The following is a 23,250-nucleotide window of genomic DNA, read 5'->3' on the forward strand; positions in this document are numbered from 1 at the left end:
TTTTCCTTTTGTGCTCTCCACAGCTCCAAGAGTTTTCACAAAGTGTCTGGCACCAGTGATTGCTTTCTGTCGAACTGAGGGAATTCACATTTTCACATTTTCCCTACTTACACCGTCTCTTTATCCAGGCTATCTCACCACACATTATTATGCAGCACCTCCAGTTCACCATCAACCTCCTCTCACAGTTGAGGTGCACAGTCAACTGCAACAAGTCTTCCCTGCATCTAACTCTGGGTCTACTCTTCCTGGGCTGCAGGGTGGATACAAGAAAGGATGCAGGCCTACCTGCCACCGGAAAAAATTGCAGAGCCTTAAACACTACTTTAACAGCTTAGATTCCCTCAGCCAGTGCTTAGCCAGGGAGATCCTAAGGGCTCTGGGATTTGTGGTAGCTACTATCAAATGCTTCCAAAATCCAAACTGTGTACGAGGAAAATCCAGTGATTTCTAAAAACAATGTGGTTTCTACACTTACCCATTAAACACAGTGATCCTTCTATTACCGTGTTTCAGTAGGGAACTCTGATGGCGGAAAAAACAGGTGACATGCAGTCTTGGACTTCCCTTCACTCCTCCAGCCCCAGCTCAGGAAGTGTACACAGATGCCTTTAATAAAGCACACAGATCCTGATCAGTGAGCCACTGAGTATAGGGCAGGTGGCAGCCAAAGCTGCCAAAGGAACACATTAACTTTTAGAAGATGAAGGCTCTCATCCAAGCTCTTCAAGTTTTCTTTCATGCCTGGAAATATGTAGCCCTTATGATTGTTCACAGACAACACAACTATCATGTGGTACATAACCAGGCAAGAGGAGGGAGTAAGATGATACCAACTATGCAGATTGACACAGAAAGGCTAGACCTTGCTACCCAGAAAGGTATATTGCTAATAGCTACTTACTTCCCTTCATAAGATAATGTGTTGGCAGACTCGTTAAGCTGGACCTTGGGGAGACCCTCATGAATGGGCCCTGAACAAACAGATTTTCCTGGACATCCTTCAGCATTGGGGCATACCTCAGGTAGACCTGTTTGCCTCCGAAAACACAAACAGCTTCTCCTCTTCTGGAGGACAGATGCTTTCTGTCTTTTTCATTGGACAGGGATATTTCTCCATGGCTTCCCTCCATTACCTCTCATTCCAAGAGTTCTAGAGGACAAAAAGAAAACTCTTACTGGTGACCTCCTTTTAGCCAAGACAGCATTGGTTCCCTCTTCTATCTCATCTAGCCTAGGGCATGTGCTACAAGCTACCATTTCAAGTGGATCTCATCCCACAGTCGAAAGGGTCCCTACTATACTCCATCCTGTCATCCCTGAAGCTTACACATTGGATGATAGGGATGTTCTTCGTTCCCCATTGCTGCAGTCCTTACTATTGGGTATAGTCCGCGTCCAGTCGGCCCGAATACCAGAGTATAAGGCTGACGTCGGTCAGGGCGCATTAGACTGACGTCAGTACGTCAGGGTACTAATGCGCATGACCGACGTCATATCCTCAGTCTTTTTTGCCGCATGGTCCGATGCAGAAGCAGTTTTGCGAGTGCAGGTTGGCGTTCTGAAATATTTCCGAAACCGGAGTTTCAGACCGAAACAGAGTTGGCTAAGTACCCGTTGGGAACATTTTGGTTTTTCTTGCCTCAGTATTTAACCGGATGTCAGAAAAGTGAATAACTGTATTTCTTGTGGGAAACAGATACCTCATAGGGATTACCATACCTTGTGTATACCTTGTTTAGGGCCTGAGCACGACGTTGTTGGTTGCCGCTCTTGTGCTAGGTTTAACAAACGCACTATTAAGAGGAGGTTAGACTGTGCCAGGTTAGTGTTTGGGAAGCGTTGCAATTATAAAATGCCGTCGGATGCTCCGACGCCCGCTTCGTCCAAGAAGCGCAAGGACAAAACAGCGAAGCCTAGGGTTGATGAACCGGCAGTCCCGGACGTCGGTTCTTTAGAAGGTTCAGTGGAGCCGGAGGTTTTGCCAGGAGTTTCCATGGAGTCTCAGGCAGAAACTTTACTGTTACAGGATGTGCCTTCTCAGGAGGTAGGCCAGGCTGAGGGGGCTTCTCAGGTAACTGTTCTTCCCTCTCTTCCCAAGGTAGTTAGAGCCTCTCCTTCTGTTGCCAAGACTTCTTTGAGAGGTCGGCCTAGTTCAGCTTCAATGGGGGCTTCTCCTAGCATTTCGGGTTCTGTACCTAAGAAACATATGCTTAAAATGGCAGAAGATTTGATTACTATGATTAGAGGTTCTATGCCCCCGCCTGATAAGAGGCCTAGGGTGGAACCGGAGTTTGATAGTTTTGAACAGTGTTCAGAGGCTTCAGAGTCTTCTGCGGAAGACTTGCAGGAGTATCCTACTTATTCTGATTCTGATGTGGATGATTCCACTCCTACAGCTTCTCCTCCTGAGGATTTCTCATTTTCAGAGACTCTGCATTCCATGAGGGAGCACTTTAAATGGGAAGGCCAGGATTACTCTGATTCCAGGAAAAGGCTTAGGGAATTCTTGTTTTACCCCAGCATAGGCCCTTAGCTATTCCTCCTGTGTTGAATGTGGTGGAAGATGTTTTTGCAGAGGCTTCCCTGAACCCTGACTCTTTGCCTCCTGCTCCTGTTAAGCCTGATAGGTATTATAGGGTGCCAAGCTCATAAGTATTTGTTTAAGAGTCCTAGGGCGGACCCAGAAACTATTTCTCAAGGGCCTAAAGGTGTTAAGGCTTCTGTGGTTAAAAATCCTGTTCCCACTGATAAAGAGGCAAGGGCTTTGGATAGGTGGGGAAAGAAAGTGTATACTTCTTCCACTCTAGCCATGAGAGCGTTGAATTGTCAGTTTCACATGCTAAAATATCAGAATTATCTCCTTTCACAATTAAAATCTAAGGTGGATGCTTTGGCGGAAGGTATTGAGTGTAAAGAGTTGCTGGATTTGGTTCATGTGTCTGAACAAGTGGGTAAGCATTCTTTGCAATGTGGTTTTGATGCTGTACAGGCCTCCTCGAGGGTGGCTGCTACTAGTTCTGTTCTTCGCAGGCATGCCTGGTTGAAGGATCAGAATTTAGCTGAGCATGTTAAGACAAGGATTTTGGATGCTCCTTTACAGTCTGATGTGTTGTTTGGATCGCCTGTGGAAGCAGTTTTAAAGAAAATGGAGGACAAAGCTAAGTCTATGCAAACTGTTAAAGATTTTTGCAGGTGCAGCCTTGAAGTTTAGTAGAAATTGGCCTGCTAAGGGGTGGACATATCCTGCTTATGATTCCCAGTCTAGGGGTAGGTCTAGACGTGGTAGGGGCAGGGCTCAAGGTTCTTTTAGGCCTAGAACAGGGAGTTCACCTGCTCAGACTTCTGGTGAGGGCAGGGGTCAGTCCTTTCGTAAACAGACCCAATGACCTGTCTTTTCAGCTGCCAGTAGATTCTCGTCTGGCAGCTCCTTTGGGAGGAAGACTGTCTCTTTTCAAAGAAAATTGGGATTTCATTACTCAAGACAAATGGGTGTTGGATATCATTCACCACGGTTACAGATTTTATTTCCATACAATGCCCCCTTTCAAAGGCATGCCAGACGTTCCTCCTCCACAAAGAAAAGGGGCTCACAAGCAAGTTTCTCAGTTACTCCAGTTGGGGGCCATTCAGCCAGTCCCTGTATCAGAAAGGGGCCTAGGATTTTATTCTCGCCTGTTCCTAGTACCAAAGAAGGGGAACACGTGGAGACCAATTTTGGATTTATCTCTCCTCAACACTTTTCTGGACATTCCCAAGTTCAAGATGTTGACGTTACAACAGCTTTTACCTCTGCTGGGCAAAGATCACTGGATGGTAACTTTAGATCTCAAGGAAGCTTACCTTCATGTGCCTATAAGGCTAAGTTGCAGGAAGTATCTGCGGTTTTGAGCTGGAAATTCTCATTATCAGTTCTCTGCATTGCCCTTTGGCTTATCTACTGCGCCCAGAGTATTCACAAAGGTTCTGGCTCCAGTGATAGCTTACTTCAGGCTTCAAGGAATTCAAATCTATCCTTACTTGGACGACTGCCTGATTCTGGCTCAAGAAAAGGAAGACCTTCTACAGCATCTGGAATATGTTATAGCAGTGCTAAGATGCCTAGGGTATTCTGTGAGCGAAATAAAGTCCAGTCTAGTACCCTCTCAAGACATGTGCTTTCTGGGTGTGAGACTGAATACAGCAGCCCAGATGGCCTTTTTAACCCCGGACAAACAAAAGAGCCTATCACTTTACTTCCATCAACTATCTCATCAGTCCGTGCTGACTGCAAGGACAGTCCTTCAAGCATTAGGGTTCATGGCATCTTGTATTCTGGTGCTTCCCAATGCCAAACTGCATATGAGGAAGCTACAATGGTATCTCAAAATGTATGGACACAGCACTGCCAGGATTTGGACACTGTCATTCAAATAATACCTTGCCTTCAGAAAGAATTTTTGTGGTGGGCTCAGGAATGTCACCTAAACAAGGGACTCTCTGTGACCCGGCCAGAGGCGAGTCAGATTTTAACGACAGATGCCTCGGACATTGCTTGGGGAGCTCATCTAAATGGAAAGTGGATACAAGACAAGTGGCCTGCCAGACTACAGCATCTACATATCAACATGAAGGAGATGTTAGCAGTCCAGTTTGCATTAATGGCTTTCAAGGAGTTACTTCTTCCAGGGCAGGTGTTGATTCTAACAGACAACACAACTGTCATGTGGTACATCAACAAGCAAGGGGGAACACATTCTTATCCTCTATGCAGGCAAGCAATGATTTTATGGGAGACTGCGCTAAGCTTGCAACTAACTCTTCAGGCAAGGTTTCTGCCGGGAGCACAGAACTCCTTAGCAGATGTGTTAAGCAGACAAATCATGGATCCCCACAGTGGAAACTGGATCTTCATGTATTTCAAAAATTGACAGTGTCATGGGGAACTCCAGACATAGATCTGTTCGCTTCTCCACTAAACCACCAGCTGCCACAGTTTTGCACAAAGGGGTTTCATCACACAGCTTGGAAAGTGGATGCTCTGTCTTTCAGTTGGAAAAATCTTCATGTGTATGCCTTTCCTCCTCTGCCTCTTCTTCCAAAGGTACTATTAAAGGTCAGACAAGACAGGCCAAGGATGATTTTGATAGCTCCAGATTGGCCTCGGCAACACTGGTACCCACTACTACGGAGTCTGGTAAGGAAGCCTCCATGGCCTTTACCTCTGATTCCTCATCTGTTATCTCAGAAGGATGGTCATCTGCTCAATGTCAAGCTTCACTCTCTTCATCTAACAGCCTGGCATATTCTGTGTTGAAACACAGCAGGTCTCAACTTCCTCAACAAGTTTTAAATGTGATTATGGAAGCTAGAAGACCTAGTACAAGGAAAGTGTACGCAGAAAAATGGAAGAGATTTTTATTTTGGTGTACAGCAAAGAATTTGCAGGTTTCTGAGCCTAATTTGAGTGTGGCTCTTCAATATCTCACTGAGTTATTGGACAAAGGTTTGTCCTTCTCTTCCATTAAGATTCATGCTGCAGCAATTTCAGCTCACTATGATTGTGACCCACCATTGTTTTCGCATCCTTTGTTCAAGCAGTTTCTAAGAGGGGCAAAGAATATAAGACCCCCACGTAGAGCTCCTACTCCTGCTTGGGATCTCAATTTTGTGTTGGAAAAACTTACTCTACAACCTTTTGAGCCTGCGGCTACTGCTGAATTGAAATACTTGTCATGGAAGACTGCTTTTCTGTTGGCTATTACTTCTGCAAGAAGGGTGTCTGAGTTGCAGGCCCTTATGGCAGTAGAGCCATTTTGATTTTCCATAAGGATAGGGTATCATTACGTACTAATCCTTCCTTTATGCCTAAGGTGGTTTCTAGTGTGGCTTTAAACCAAACTATTCATTTGCCTACTTTTATGCAGACCCCCAAAATAAAGGGGAAAAGATTTTGCACACTTTAGATGTACACAGGCAATTGCGTTATTATTTAAGCAGGACTAAGGATTTCAGGCAGTCTCAGCAGTTGTTTGTTTCTTTTGCTTTGAGTTCACAGGGCAAGCCTGTGTCAAAACAAACTATTTCTAGGTGGATTGGCTTTGCATTGCATTTTGTTATTCCCATCATGGCAAGGAGATTCCAGCTGGGATTAGGCCTCATTCCACTAGGGCTACTGCCACTTCAACAGCATTTCTAAGGGGGGTGGCAACTAAGGATATTTTGGAAGCAGCTACTTGGAGTTCAGTGCATACTTTCTCTAAGCATTATCACCTTCCTATCTACTCTAAGTCTAGGGCTGGTTTTGCCACAGCTGTTTTGCAAGGCATGTTGTCAGCTCCTGCTTCTTTATGATTTGCCAGCCTCCCTTACCTCTGCTTTGGGATTCTACCCAATAGTAAGGACTGCAGCAATGGGAGCGAAGAACATAGTACAGTTTTGTACCTACCATAAATGTAGATGTTCGAGGATCCCCATTGCTGCAGTCCAATTTACCCTCCCTCCTTCCCTCTGTGTTTAGGGGTGGTTGTGTAGGTGAGGTTACATGCTTATATTTTTGTATATATTCTTGTATATATTGTACATATGTTTGGTGCAGGTATTTTGGGCCTTGTCTTTTTAGGGTCTTCTGACATCTGGGGCAAGAAAAGACTGAGGATATGACGTCGGTCATGCGCATTAGTACCCTGACGTACTGACGTCAGTCTAATGCGCCCTGACCGACGTCAGCCTTATACTCTGGTATTCGGGCCGACTGGACGCGGACTATACCCAATAGTAAGGACTGCAGCAATGGGGATCCTCGAACATCTACATTTATGGTAGGTACAAAACTGTACTTTCTCATTCCTTACTGGCACCATTTCTCTTAGGACATAATTGAGGTTCTGCAAGATGCCAGGAAAAACACTACTCAAAACTCTTGCTTAGCCAAATGGAAGAAATTTTAATTTTGGTGCCATAAGAATGGCCAGGGCCCTAACAGATGAGAGGTACTTTCCATGTCTGGCCTGTACCATCAAGGCTCATCTGTCCAACATCTCTGCCTATTTTAGTTCTCAACCCATTGCGTATATCTAGATTGGAAAAAAGATTGGTAAAGCTTTTCCTTAAAGATTCTGTATCTTATACCACCAAGGGAGCCAGTAACTCATCCTTGGGACCTTAGAGTTTTGCTGGAAAAGCTTTCCTTACCTCCTTTTGAACCAGCAGCATTAGCATATCTAAAATTCTGCACCTGGAAAGCTATTCTTATAGCTCTCACTTAAGGTAGGAGGCTTTCATAGCGTCAGGCACCTTTAGCCCTTCCTCCCCTTCTTATCTTTCACAAGGACATGGTGACCCCGAGGGATTAACCCTTCATCTGTGCCCAAAGTAATGAACAAACTGCCTCTCATCCTGGCTGTAAACCTTCTTAATTTCTTTCCCAGCCCACAGAATGGGGAGGGGGGATGCCCTTATATTCTAGACGTTCACGGACAGTTGAGATTCTATTTGGACAAAACCAAATCCATTTGAAAGTCTGGGCAACTGTTTTTTCTTATGGATTCAAACCTGGGTCAACCAGTATCTAAGCAAACCATTGCAAGCTGGATCTCTAAGGTCATCTTTTATTTTCTGCAAGGCAAATCCATGCCCTCAAGCTCATTCTACGAGGACAGTGGCATCATATGGGGCCTTTTACAAAGGGAAAGGTACCAGGGCCATACTGGAAACTGCCACCTGGTCTTCTGTACACACCTTAACTGTGTACTACAGAATTGATCCCTTTTTGCCATGTCAGTTCTTTCTGGCCTCTTGGATAATTTTATTGCTTGCTAGCCAGCCACCCTTGCATTCCCTTAAGCTTTGGCAATCACCTACTGGCAAAGAACATTGCAGCAGTGATTTCATTTAGGACATAGTAAAGTTGTGTAAGAACTTACTTAACAGTAGATGTCCTACTGATCACTTTTGCAGTGTTCCTTCCCACCCCCCCCTTTTTTTTCACACACTCTTGCCTCGCCTCTGTTTCTACTTTATAGACAATACCCTTGGTGCATTAATGAAAGTTTTTTTACTGGAAAATTTGCTACGTTCCCACAACATTGATGTTATTGTTTGTGAAACATGGTTAAAGAACAAAGATTGAAAACCAGTTCTGTCGGGGTATACATGTTTTTACTGTAACAGACTAACAAACAATCAAGTGGAAGTGTTATGATGGGGATTAAAGATAATTATGAGACCTGTGATTATTACATGTTCAGTGATAACACCAATACTATAGACTGTTTAACTATGACAGTAAAGACAACCCTGGAACATATAACAATTGTTGGAGTGTGTAGGCCACCAAAGTCAAGTGCAGATGACCTAGAGGAATTCATACATTTCTTGCATGAAGCACAGGGGGGACAAATAATATTAGCTGGGGACTTAAATTTGCCAGAAACAGACTGGAATAATATTGATTCAACAACGTTAGTAAGGAAATTATTCCCAATGTATATTCCGGAACAACAGTTGCTTCAGATTGTAAAAAAAAAAAAAAACTACCAAGGAATGGAACATACTAGAAATTGTCTGCGTTCCTAAAGAAATTACTGTTACTTCAAGTTTTACCACCATTGATGTGCAGTGATCATAGGGTTATACAGGTTAATTTGTTAGATAATTCTGCCAAACTGAAATCTAAACTAATGCACAGCAAGTTAATTACAGATTATATGGAAGCAAAACAGTCACTATGTAAAACTAACTGGAGTGAGGTGTTCAGAGAAAAAACTGCAGCTGGAATGTGGAAAGTTTTGAAAGAGAAGTTGTTTGACTGCAAAGAATTCAAAAAATGTTTAACATCGGGATCTAGGTATACAACATCAGGGGATTATATTCCCATAAGAACAAGATATCTGATCAAGGTGAGAGAGACAACATAAAAGAAATGGAAGACTGGTCGAACTACAACTTTGAAAACTGAAGTAAAGCTGGACAAACAGATTAAGCATAGTGTGCGACAAAAATCAAGAAAAGTTTGAAGAAATTTATTAAAGATATTGAACATAATAGGAAACCTTTTTATAGATACATAAAATGATGAAGGAATAAAAACAAATTGATAAACTGTTTGCAGATTCTAAAATTTTATTCTCAGACACAACATATTATAGATATATTTACAAAATCTTATGCAAAACAATTTGGCTCCACAAAAGGGGTGATAAGTTGTCCTAGTGACAACCAGGTAACCCCAGATACTGGAATCAAATTAGATTATATTGAAAAAGAACTGTGGAAACTGGATCCAAACAAAACACCGGGAGGAGACTGCATTAGTAACCATGGCCTGAGAACACTTCAGCAAGAATTATGGTACCATTATATTTATTATTTGCTAAATATGGGGAGATTCCTCAAGATTGGAGACATGAGCGTATTAAACCTGTCTTCAAGGGAAAGGGGAGTAGGACAAACCCAGAGTCATATAGACCTTTAAGTCTACTTTCATGCTGTGGAAAAATAATGGAGAAGGTAATATTGGATAAGTTACTGTCAGAACTGGATAGGGTGGGACTTGAAACCATACATCTGCCTGCATATGTTGAAAACGGATCTATTGCCATCTGTAACATGATGTTCTGTAACAATATAACAGCTCTGAATGAAAAATGATGCTGTGATGTAATATGTATATAGATTTAACTTCAGGATTTGACAGGGTCATACACAGGACACCGATCAATAAATAAGTACAACTAGGCACTGATGTACTCTTGATAAGGTGGACAGCTGCATGGCTTATAAATAGGGCATGGCAAGTATCATACATCAGCTGGACAGGTGAAATCTTTGGTTACAGTCAGGGTGTCCTACAGGGCTCTGTCCTAAACTCTTACTTGTTTAGACTGTAGCTTTCACACCTAACTTTCTTATCTGAGGTGTTCTACAGTCTATATGCAGACTACCTGAATTTGGGTAAACTGATTACATGTGTTGCAGATAAGGAATGTTTGCAAAATAACTTGATAGAATTGACCATTTGGGCACAGGAGAATAATATGGTGATAAATGCATCAAAAACTAAGTATATGCAATTTGGGAGACATAAATTGAAAGGTGAACATTTGATGCAGCACACAGTGATTGAAACTGTAGACTTATTTAAGGACCTGGGTATATGGGTAGATTCAGCTATGAGTTTTTTTAATATAAACCAATTGGTTAATGACAGGTTTTAAACAACCTATAGTTCTATAAGATTTATAAAGTCTAGGAAATCAAAAATGATGAAGTCATTGTTAGTTAAATTAGACCCAAACTTGAGTGTGGAATAACAATATGGAAACCCTATAAGAAAACAAGTACGAGAAAACTGGAAAGAATACAGCAGAAATATATCAAGGGGATCCATGGATGTGAAATTTTTAAGTTATTATGAAAGGCTAACATATCTGAACTTGTACAGTGTTTCTTGCAGATATGTAAAAAATCTTATTCAAGTATATAGGGCATTTAGAGATGACTACCTTTGGGGAATGATTGAGGTTATCAAAAAATGCTAGAGAATCATCAGACAGCCTATGTAGAAGATTTTATAGCAATGAGAAGTGTACTAACTGGATGTTCTTCGTGTTTCACTGTTGCAGTCATTACATTTGGGTAATCTGCTGGCAGGTTGCCCTCAGTCGGCCTGATTAACAAAGTCTTGGGTCCTGCGTCGGTTACTGTCCCTTCCATGACGTCAGGGGTATAAAACATGCAGCCAACGTCATTTTTATCTGTCTTTCTTGCCGCATGGTGCCCGAAGCAGAAGCAGTTCACAAGTGCCGGTCGTCCGTCTCCTGAAATTTTCATTTTCGAGTTTCAGAACCGAAGTCTTCAACCTAAAGCTAAGTACCCCATTAGGGAAACTTTTTCTTGTTCCTTACTGATGTCAGTAAAAGTTAATAATTGTATTACTAGTGGGAAGCAAATACCTCATAAGGATTTTCATTTGTACTGTATTCCTTGCCTAGGCCCTGACCACAACATTCCTTGCTGTCGGTTTTTTGCTAAATTTAATCAAAGCACTGTTAAGCGTCTGTATATTTTTGCTTCAAAGTATTTTGGCTCAAGATTGAACTATTCAGAAATGTCATCTGTTAGCAATCTGACTACCGGAATACACAAAAAATGCAAAGAAAAAAGCAGAGACATACCGCCAAGGTCCAAAACCGACTACGAAGCTTCTCCTACGTCAGTCGCCGGTTTTCGCCGGTACTCAGTGAGGCGCTTTCTCAGCCCCTTATGCCCGCTACTTTTGATTCGCAGGCCTCTACTGAGACCCATTCGTAGTCCGGTATGCCGCGAGATACTTTAAGTATTGAACCCGCGGATGTCTCTACCTTAGATGGGTCCGGAGCCGCTGAGCAGGCACCGGCTTCTGAGGGTGTTTTCAGGCCTAAAGATTTGTATATTAAACTGATGCCATCTTCAAAAACTAGGCCAAGGTCAACTTCTATGTCTAAAAAACTGACGCTTGGGCCATGTGCACAGACCCCTATGCCTAAAAAAAAATTATCAAAATGGCTGAGGATTTAATTACCTTGCTCAGGAGTTCCCATCCTCCTCCTGCTAAGAGGCCTAGGCAAGGCACTGACTATGAATCATCAGATCAGGTTTCTATTTCTTCTGATTCCTCTTCTGATCAGGAATTATCTATTCCACCTTATGAGGGCTCTGATGCAGAAGATTCCATCCCTTCTGCTTCTCCTCCTGAGGATTTCTCTTTTGGAGAAACTTTGCATACCTTAAGGGAACACTTTCACTGGGAGAGTCAGGATTTCTCAGAGTCTAAAAAGAGGCTTAGGGATTTCCTTCTTCCTCCTCAGCATAGGCCTTTGGCTATACCTCCGGTTCTAGACATTGTTGATGATGTTTTCTCAGAATCCAGTATGGCTCCTGATTCCCTGCCTCCGGCTCCTAGTAAGCCAGACAGATATTACAGGGTTCCTGAGTCCCACGAATTCCTCTTTATAAACCCTACTGCTGACCCTAAAACCATTTCTCAGGATCCCAAGGGCGTTAAGGCTTCTACTGCTAAAAATCCTACCCCTTCTGATAGAGACTCCAGGGCGCTGGATAGATGGGGTAAGAAGATTTACATGTCTGCAACCTTGGCAATCGGGGCTTTAAACTGTCAATTTCATATGCTTAAATGTCAGCAGCATGTCATGGGCTTACTTAAACAGAAAATTGTTGATTTCTGACTGTGTGGAAAATAGAGTTGCAGGATTTATTGCATTCAGCTGAACAAGTTGGAAAGCATACTTTGCAATGTGGTTTTGATTCCTTGGAGGCCTCTTGCAGGGCCGGTGTAACTGAATCTATGATAAGAAGGCATGCTTGGCTCAAGGAGCAAAATCTGCCTGATCATGTTAAAGCAAAATTGTTGGATGCTCCTTTACAACAGGACAGTCTATTTGGTAGTAAGGCAGAAGAAGTTTTGAAAAAGATGGAAGATAAAGCTAAATCTATGCAAACTGTAAAAGAATTCCTACAAGTGCAGCCACCCAGGTTCAGTAGGCACTGGCATACTAAGAATTGGTCCTTTCCAGTACCCACAAGAGCCGCTCAGGTCAAACCCAGACACTCCAAAGGCTCCAGGTTTCAGTCACAAGGAACTTATAGAACAAAACAATGGGGTGCCTCCACCTCCAAATCTGGAAGTAACAAGGCACCTTCCTACGGTAAACAGTCTCAATGACTTTCCTCTGCAATCACCAAGCACTTATCTTTTGGCCGCCCCTTTGGGGGGAAAACTGGCACTTCATGCATGAAATTGGCAACTAATTACCCAGGACAAGTGGGTTTTAAGTATAGTATCCCAGGGATACAGATTTCATTTCCACACGTTGCCAGTCCCAAATAGATGGCCAGATCTGTCTCCAAATCAGTGGGCAGAGGCCCAGAAACAAGTTATGTCCCTCATGGATATGGGGGCTATTCAACCAGTACCAGAAAAGGAAAAGGGACAAGGTTTTTATTCATGACTTTTCCTGGTACCCAGAAAAGACAAATCATGGCGTCCAATTCTTGACTTTCCCATTCTAAGTACATTTCTGGACATTCCAAAATTCAAGATGCTGACTCTACAACAGTTACTGCCTATGCTAGGCAAGGATGCCTGGCTGGTAACTCTAGACTTAAGAGGCTTACCTGCATATCCCAATCAGGGAATCTTACAGAAGATACCTCTGTTTCAAAGCAGGCTATTTGCATTACCAGTTCTTTGCACTGCCGTTTGGCTTATCTACTGCACCCGGGGTCTTCACAACATGCCTGGCACCAGTAATCACATTTTGCAGACAAAGAAACATTCATATTTATCCTTACCTGGACGATTGTCTTATTCAGGCAGAAAACAAGGACACTTCTAAAACATCTGGCGTTTGTGAAAAGGCTTCTAACGTGTCTAGCGTACACCATAAACGAAAAGAAATCACAACAGGCACCCTCTCAAATAATTAAATTCCTGGGTGCAAGCTTGACTACAGCTGCCCTGATGACTTACCTTACGCTAGAAAAACAAATTCAATTAATAACTTACTTCAAACAAGTGGCCAGAAAAAAACAGCTGTCTGCAAGGCAAATTGTGCAGGCCTTTGGGTTCATGGCTTCCTGCATTCTAATAATTCCATATGCAAGACTGCATATGAGGAAACTTCAATGGTACCTAAAAAGCTTATGGAGTCAACATTGTCACAGCCTGGAAACAATGATTCCTATCATTCCTTGCCTGCAGCAAGAGTTCCTATGGTGGGCAGAGGCCTGTCGCCAAAACAAGGGACTGTCATTCATTCCACTCCCTGCCACCCAAACCCTGCCTACAGACTTATCAAATTATGCTTGGGGGGTGCATCTGGCAGGGAGATGCACTCAGGGCCAGTGGATCCCAAATCAAATGCACCTGCATATCAACCAGAAAGAGATGCTAGCTGTACAGAATGCTCTGACAGCCTTCAAGGACCATCTTCATCCAGGCCAATTATTGATAAAGACCGACAACACCACAGTCATGTGGTACATAAACAACAGGGGGGTACCCATTCCTACCCCTTTTGCAGACTAGCCATGGCTTTGTGGAACACGGCTTTGACTTATCAAATACATCTACAAGCTCAATTCCTGCCAGGAAAGCAAAATACTCTGGCAGATGAACTAAGCAGAAATATTATGGACCCACACAAATGGAAACTGGATCCACAAATCTTCAGCATGTTGACACGTAAATGGGGGAGCCCAGACATAGATCTTTTTGCCTCACCCCAAAACTGTCAGTTGGACAAATTCTGCACGAGAATTCATCACAAAAAAGCTTGGAAAGTGGATGCTCTATCTTTCAGCTGGAAAAACCTATCAGTCTATGCTCTGCCTCTGCTCTCCAAGGTCTTACTTAAAGTCAGACAGGAAAAACCAAAAATGATTCTGATTGCTCCAGACTGGCCTCGACAACACTGGTACCCGCTCCTACACAATATGTCACACCTTCCTCGATGGTACCTGCCTCAGACTCCTTATCTACTGTCTCAGCAGAACTATCAAATTCTGCACACTCAGCTCCAAACACTGAATCTTGCAGCATGGCTAATCAACTAATTTCACCAGTTACATCTCTCAGCAAACCTGTGATGGATGTAATTTTGGAGGCTAGAAGGCCTAGTACTAGAAAAGTTTATGCCGATAAATGGAAAAGATTCTGTCTCTGGAGTCGGTAAGCACAGCAATGCCCAATATTCCTCAGATTCTGCAATATTTAACTGAGATGCTTCGCAAGGACCTATCTTTCTCTTCCATAAAAATCCACGCCTCTGCCATTTCAGCTCATTACAACACAGAGCCTCCCCTCTTTTCTCATCCCCTGCTAAAGCAGTATCTCAGAGGGGCCAAAAATTTAAGACCTCCCAGGAGAGCATCAACTCCTGCATGGGACCTCACTTTTGTGTTGGAAAAGCTCACCCTACCTCCTTTTGAGCCAGCTGCTACTGCAGACATAAAATTTCTCTCTTGGAAGACAGCTTTTCTTTTAACAGTCACTTCAGCTCGAAGGATTTCAGAACTACAGGCTCTCATGGCAGTGGAGCCTTTTATTATCTTTTACCCAGACAGGGTGGTGCTCAGGACCAATCCATCCTTTATGCCTAAAGTGGTATTTAGTGTGGCTCTTAATCAGACCATTCATCTGCCAACTTAAAATCCACAGAACAAGGGTGAGCGGATTATGCATTCATTGGATGTACGCAGACAACTAAGATTCTACTTAAACAGGACAAAATCTCTAAGAAAATCTGCGCAATTATTGGTGGTATTTGCTGCAGGGGTAGAGGGAAAGGCTATTTCAAAGCAGATTATTTCAAAATGGATAAGCCATTGTATTAGTTTCTGCTACATGCACCATGGTAAACCTGTTCCCAAAGGGATCAGATCCCATTCCACCAGGGCTGCATCTACTTCAGCAGCCTTTCTTAGAGAGGTTCCTACCAGAGACATTCTAGAAGCTGCTACCTGGCGCTCAGTTCATATGTTCACCAAACATTACCATTTACCTCTCTTCTCTAAATCCAGAGCAGGTTTTGCCACTGCTGTCCCGCAGGGCCTTATAGCTGCTCCTAATGCTGTATAATTCCTCCCAACCATAGCTTTGGGATTCTACCCAAATGTAATGACTGCAACAGTGAAACACGAAGAACATAGTACAGTTGTGTACACTTACCATAAATGTAGATGTTCGAGTGTATTCACTGTTGCAGTCCGGGTTACCCACCCGCCAGCCCCCTGTTTTTTCTTTTACTATACCTCTTCTTTCTTTTACTATGCTCAAAAGCCTTTTTGGTGTATTTGCTTTTATTTGGAGGTACATTTGTTGTGTTCTAAATTACATGCATATATATTTATATTTTGCTCCCCATTTGGGGGGCACCTGACATCTGGGGCAAGAAAAACTGATGAAAATGGCGTCGGCTGCATGTTTTATACCTCTGACGACCTGACGTCATGGAAGAAGGGACAGCAACTGACGCAGGACCCAAGACTTTGTTAATCATGCCGACTGAGGGCAACCTGCCAGGAAATTACTGAAATGTAATGACTGCAACAGTGAATACACTCAAACATCTACATTTATGGTAAGTGTACACAACTGTACTTTCTCTGACAGAGTAGCTGATGCATGGAACAGACTACCAAATTAAAGCAAGTACTAGTTTAGATATTTTTAAGAACAGCCTGGACAATTATTATGGGCAACAAGTGTTTTGGTATATTGGCAAGCTAGAAGGGCATTAATGCCCATGCTTGAAATATTTGTATGTATGTAATACCCTAGAAAAAGGGACTCCCTTACCACTTCATGCTTTGTCCCGGCTAGCTGACCACTTCTTTCTCAAGGGTCTTCAGGCTGCTGTCTTGGAGATGGTGTGAGGAATTATGCTTGTAAATATGCCTGTATACCCCTATGCTTGCGAACTGATGTCAAATGTTGGATATTTGATCCTGTAAAGGTAAAGCTTTGGTATCCCGGCTGAATGTCAGTGGGATAACCCAATGGTTAAGAATACTGCAACAGTGGTCAGTAGTCTACTGTTACAGTTAAGTTTTTACACAACTGTACTATTTCATTGATTTTAATGTGGTACTCTGACTACTACTCTCATTTCGATTGTAAACGCACACCCCCATATGTGTATGTATGTGTGTATATATATATATATATATATATATATAAGTAGTGTCTTCTTTCAGTGTTCCCAACTCATTGCTTTTATGGAGATTTACTTTTTTAATTTTGAAAACTTGTTTCACCCCCTTTGTTGTATTTGTGATTTTATTTTGGAAAACAGGAAAGGGCTTTGCTTTACAGGACATGTCTCCCTTGGTGTCCACCTGTCAAATGTTTGCTGGTGTCCTCGTCACCTTCTTCTACCTCCATCTGCTCATCTAGTGTTTATTGAGGGTCTGTGTAATTTTTTAAGCCAAGTGGATATGCTATTTCTGAAGTAATGAGGCATATTTACAGAGTGTGCACTTTCCGTTTTAGTATCGGTAGAAAGTTCAGTCCATGTGCAGAGTTCGTTTCCTGATTTAAGTCTTTGCAATCCTTGCTTTCAGTTTGTTCTGTTACTGTTGTAAATCTCAAGTTGTTTCTCTGTGACCTGTCCTTGCGTTCATCCATTTTGTCATTTATTTACATTTTAATTTCTGTTCCACTGTTTTTTATTAACATTTTTAACAGTTGCATATCAGCTGATGTCCTCCTATTCCCATGTTGCAGTTTTCATAACATGCGGGGGCTCCCCACCTAGGCCAGCATATGAAAGACTTAAGCTACTGCTAGGTATATGCGACGTTGCACATAGAACAGCCGACATCTGCCATAAAAGTGATGTCTGCACATACCATCCTCAGAGCATCTCTGCAGTCTCTCCGAACAACAGCTTCTATTGTTTGTCTGATAGCCGAAAGTTTTCTATAATTCAGATTAGTGCCCCGTTGGGGGAAACCTTTGTGATTTTGCTACTGCATGCTTTTCAGAGGTTAATGTCATCCAAGAAGGGCAAGTGCCAATGTGGAAGACAGATTCCACACACCGATAGCCACGACCAGTGTTTTTTCTATCTGGGTTCCAATCACAACTACAAGTCCTGTGCTGTCTTTCAGGTATTCATCCCTAAAACACTCCGCAGTTTTTATTTATTTATTTAACATTTGTTTTCTAGAAAAGTCTGACTTGGAACAAAGACAATTTTCAGCAGAGGCTGGGGGAGAAACATTCCAGACTTGTATCTTTGTAATGTGGGAAGAAACTGGAGTACCTGGAGGAAACCCACACGAATGCAAGGAGGGCATGCATACTCCGCAGAGAAGGCACCCCAGCCAAGAATTGAACTGGAGAACCTCTTGCTGTGAGGCGACACAACAACCACTGCACCATTGTGCCATCCATTAATTATTAGAGAGAGATGTCTAAGTATGTTCTGGCCCTACTTTCACAGGCCTCTAAATTGCTGACAGATCTCCCATATTTTGCAGCAAAATCCCAGCTTTTTTTTCCTGTTGGCAGTTTTTTCCCAGTTTACCTGGCATTCTATAAAATGCAGTTATGACGCAGCTGAGGTGTTGGCAACATTAGCAGCGTCTGGATCTGTCCTTTGGAGTTATTCCTGGCTGAGATTGCAGCCTTTGCCCGAGGATTTCAAGGCAAAACTTATGGAGGCACCACTGGACAACATTCCCCTATTTGGTTCTAATGCTGCAGCTCTGTTCAAAGCTCTTCAAGAGAAAGGAAAAGAACTTCAGGAACTTAAACATTTTTGTTTCCCCAGTTCCTGAATACCATAGGAACTACCCTTCAAAGCCTAATTTTGTAAGGAAATAGACCTGTGTTCCTGCCCAGCAATGCAAGAAGGGCACACGCAGGCAGACGCCTCTTAAGTCTCTGTCATCATCTGCTCAAAAGGCCCCCTTTCCAGACAAGCCAGGTAGTCTGTGACTACCTGGCCACTTTCTCAGAAATCTCTTTCCCAGCACCTTTGTCATTTCATTTTAAAATGGACAAGCATTACCACAGACAAATGTGTCCGGTCTGTTATCCAAGGATGTTATTAGGTTATTACATTACTTGGAGAACTACTCCTCTCTTCATGGGGATTCCACAACCCCCAAAGGACCAGCTTCACCTTGTCCCTCAGGTCATTCAAGACTTGCAAAAACAAGGAACCATACAGGAGATTCCCTCCATGGAAAGAGGAAAAAGGTTTTACTCCAGGATGTTCTTAGTTCCCAGGAAAGATGGTCCTTGGAGACAGGAAAATTCTGGAAATTCAGGAAATTTTTACATTTTTTTCTGTTGCTTCCCCTCATTTTCACTTCTATGCTTTGCCCTTTGGACTCTCTATGGCTCCAAGGGTATTCATGAAGTGTTGATTCCTGTCAGGGAATTCTTCAGGATGCTTGGGTTTATGGCTTCGGTTATACCAATGCTGCCCCTAGCCAGACTCCACATGTGAAAGTTCCAGTGGTACCTGAAAACAGTGTTCCCAGCATGCTCATCCACTAGAGTTTGTCCTTCCACTCCTATCTTGCCTGAGGAAGGAATTGCTTTGGTGTATTCAATAATTTTTTCAGAATCCAGGACTCCCCTTCAGCCACTTCTTCCAATTCAAGAAGTGTTTGTACATGCCTCAGATCTGTGGTGGGGGGAGCAGCTCTGGGGTACCTAAAGGTTCAAGGCCTGTGGTCTCCCTCCATAAGGAAGGCAACACATCAACATCAAAGGGATGAGGGCTCTGATCCTGGCCCTTCAAGCCTTCAGGTCATCTCTTTTACCAGGCCCTTTGAAACTTTTCACAGACAACACCACATTTCTCTGGTATGTGAACAAGCAGGGGGGGGGAGGAGTCTTATCTACTCTGCAGATTAGTAATCTAAGCTTGGGATGTTGCTCTTCAAGCAAAGGTAACTTTGACAGTGTTTATATTCCCTCAGCTCAAAATGTTCAGGCAGACACACTGAGCAGATCCATGGCACAAGCCCATGAAGGGATGATCCACAGGGATATGTTTCTGAACATTCTTCACCAGTGGGGTACACCTCAAATAAATATTTGCCTCCCCTATGAACATATGACTTCCAAAGTTTTGTGCCAGAGTCCCACATCTTCTGGTATGGAAGGTGGATGCCCCATCATTCTCATGGAAGGGGACGTTTCTGTATGCATTCTCCCCTTCCCCCTACTTCTGAAAGTCCCGCTGAAGATTCAGAAGGACAAACCAAACATCTTGTTGGTGACCCCCTTTTAGCCAAGACAGCATTACTTTCCTCTTCTGCAGTTAGCCAAGGGCAGTCATCACAAATTAACCTCATAGGGTGGATCTACTCACACAAGACAAGGAATCTTATTTGCCCACATTTAGAAACACAACCTGACTTTGTGGGTGATAGGCTTCTGATTTTGTTTTCAGACACCTTTTCTCCGATGACTTGCCTCTAGTCCTGCAGAAGGCCAGGAAACTAAATACAAGGAGCTCCTGCTTGGCCACATGGAAGAGGTTCTCCATCTGGTGTCTTGACAGACTAGATCTGTTTTCAGTGGATATTCCCCTAGTCCTTTCTTTCTTGTGTGAGCTGCTCAAGGTTGGTCTGCCTTATTCAGTTAAATCCCATTTTTCAGCCATTTCTACGTCCGCCTTTTTCTCCACCTTAGGGTCTAGACCAGAAGATACGCTTTTCTTAAAAGGTGTCCTTCAATCAGATCTCCCAGGAAACCTGTTCTTCCTCCCTGGGACCTAAATTTTGTTTTGGAAAAACTGACACCAGACTCCCTCTGATCCTGCTGCCTTAGCTTCCCTAAAATTCTGCACTTGGAAAACAGTTTTATTAGTAGCCATCAATTCTGCTAGGCGACTTTCAGAACTCCAAGTTTTAATGGTGTCACAGCCCTTTAGGGTGTCTGTTCGTACTAACCCTTCCTTCATGCCTCAAGTGATAATGACTTGTCCCTCAACCAAATATATTCACTTGCCCACCTTTTTTCCTTCTCCTCAAAACTCCAGTGAAAAGGGTGCTGCACACCTTGGATGTACACTAGCAACTTAGATTCTATTTGGATAAGACCAAATCCATTAGAAAGTCTGCACAATTGTTTCCTTTTATCCCAGGGCACTTGAAACACCTGTCTCTCAAAACCGACTATTTCATCTTGGATCTCTAGGGTAATTTCTTTTTGCTATGTCTTTTGGGGGGAAAACTTTCTTCCTCTGAGGCACACTCCACTAAATTACTGGCTTCCTCTGGAGCCTTCTTTAAAGATCTGGACACTGCTTCTATCCTGAAAGCAGCTATTTGATCCTCTGTCCATACATTTGCAAAACACTACAAGCTGGATTCTATCTCCAGATCCAGAGGAGGATTTGCTAGAGCAATTCTGCATGGCTTTATGGAGACTTCTTGTGCTCCTACTCCCCCCTTTCCCACTCGTGAGCTGTGGCATTCTCCTCATGTTATGAATACTGCAACATAAAAAAATGAGCAGCATGATGTAGCTCTCTGAAGTCCAGTTAGTTATAACCGTAATTTGCACTTGTAATGTAGTGTTTCACCACTGTCTAAACTGCTATTCTGTTTTACTCCACGATTAGCTCCGACAAGGCTAATCCAGCTAACGAGGGACACCAAGCTAGTTCAATATACTCCTTTATATTTAAAATACTTACTTTGGTTGAACTTAGAAAAGACTTAGTTTTGGTGCAATAAATGAATTAAACAATACACTTTTTTGAGAACACTTTATTTCCTAGACAGGGGAGTGCTTTATGTAAAAAACCCATCATTGATTTCATCTTTTATAACATAGTTTTTTTTATATGTAGGAGTGAACTGTATTTCAGTCAGTATCTTGCATTATTGGATGGAATAGGACACACAATAGTTGGACAAAATCTTACCATAACCATATATGTCCTTCTCTTCCATGTTGCAACATTCTCTCCCAGCCTCCTTCCCCCTTGGTTCATGCTCTTCTTTGGGTATTACCTAATTGCCTCTTATCTTTGGACTAATGTTTGGACCGGAGCATTCATTTCTGAGGATTGTATGGTGCAGATGTCACTTTTATGGCTGACATTGGCTGTTCTATGTGTAACGTCGTACTTACCTAGCAGTAGGTTACGTATTTGATATGCTGACTGAACGTTTGGGTCACCTAGGTGGGGAACTCCCCCATTTTACGAATACTGCAACATGGAAGAGAAAGGACATCTATAGTTATGGTAAGATTTTACGCAACTGTTCTCTTTCTCTGAATGCCTGATTAAAACTGCTGTTCCCTGCAGCCTTCTGTTATTTGTCTGTCTATATCCCATATGCCCCCTCTTTATTTTGAAACTGTCAGAATGCATTTGGTCAGCCTTTCTCTTTTTAGGGTGAATGAAGAGTTTTTCCCTCCAGCTACCATTATTATGCGCTTCTCCACCATACTGATTTTACGTTTCCTGGGTTTTCACAGTTACTCTCCTTTTAACTTTTCTGTAATTTGTGGCCTTTAGTAAATGCAAACTGTTTATTGCCCAGAGCTCTGTTTATCATCTTCTATTGATGCCATCATGAAACCAGGTGGTTTGCAAGCATCAAAAAGGCTTAATCTGTCATTACTATTTAGTATGTTTTCAGCTTTGGTATTCCTAACAGTCCTGCTTTTCTCTTAAAAAAAAGTTATAGAATGTCAAGTACATATTTTACTATGGTTGAGCAAGTATCTGTATAGCAATATGGTCTACATGTTATATGATATACAGTCCGACGTTTTGCATGTTTGTGTCTGATATTGTATAGAACATTAATTTTATACCAGACATCTGAAACTGACTTGCCATTAATGGATTTACAGTTCGTGACCTGGTTCATAGGTAGGTACTAGGCTGTCTGCCCGAAGGCATTTATAAGCCTAGCCAGAATCTGTTGGCTTTCACCACCCCCTTAGATTACTTCCCTGTGCCTCTGTCCAGCAGAGCCACTGAAGTGATCCCCGGGGTAAACTTTCTGTTTCCCATCCACTCATCAAGGTTTCTCTTGAGTGTTAGTGAGGAGCTCTGCCTAATGTAGATTAGAATCTTGTTCCAAAGCATGGGAAGTCTCTGTGACAGGAATCTATCCCTCCAGTACATCCTATTTATTGTTGTGGTGAGGTTTAGATCCCTAGAGCATGTGGCTCGAGGGGATAAGCTTTTCATTAGGTGGAGCATGTCATTCAGTTCTGGGTTGGACATGGCCTTGTATGTCAGGCAGAGATTACCTCTGAGTAGGCGGTATGCAACAGAGTACAGCTGGAGTTTCTTCAGACGAGCTGCATAGGGCATCTGTTTGAGGCCAGTGATCCTCTTGGTGAGGTACTTATGTGGTCTTTCCAGCTGTTGCAGGTGTCTTGTAAGATACATCCCAAATGGGCATTGTACTCTATGAGGGTCTGATGAGCGATGAGTAGAGGGGCACAATGACCTCTGTTTTGATCTGGATGTGAACCCTTTGTGATAAGGTGTGCCACATAGAAGGATTTTCTAACCACTTTGGCAATGTGATTATCAAAGGAGAGTTTACTGTCTACTTGGGTCCCCAGATCCCTTATTACGTCTTCCGTATTTAGGGGACTACCACCTATGTGGTAGTTTGTGGGTACTTTTTTTTTTCCAAAGGGGATGACTATGCATTTTTTGGCATTTAGCTTGAAGCCATGATTTGACACCAGGTGTCCGTCTCAGTGAG

At 42.7% G+C, this 23,250-nt stretch overlaps 1 protein-coding gene across 1 annotated transcript in view; it reads left to right on the forward strand.

The window, feature by feature from the left end:
- Window positions 1-23,250, forward strand: part of CDAN1 (codanin 1) — a gene marked incomplete in the record, with an annotated part of 1,645,523 nt that overhangs the window by 299,400 nt on the left and 1,322,873 nt on the right.

The sequence above is a fragment of the Protopterus annectens genome, chromosome 6.part0, assembly GCF_019279795.1.
Source record: "Protopterus annectens isolate FY-2018-M chromosome 6.part0, PAN1.0, whole genome shotgun sequence".
NCBI lineage: Eukaryota > Metazoa > Chordata > Ceratodontiformes > Protopteridae > Protopterus > Protopterus annectens.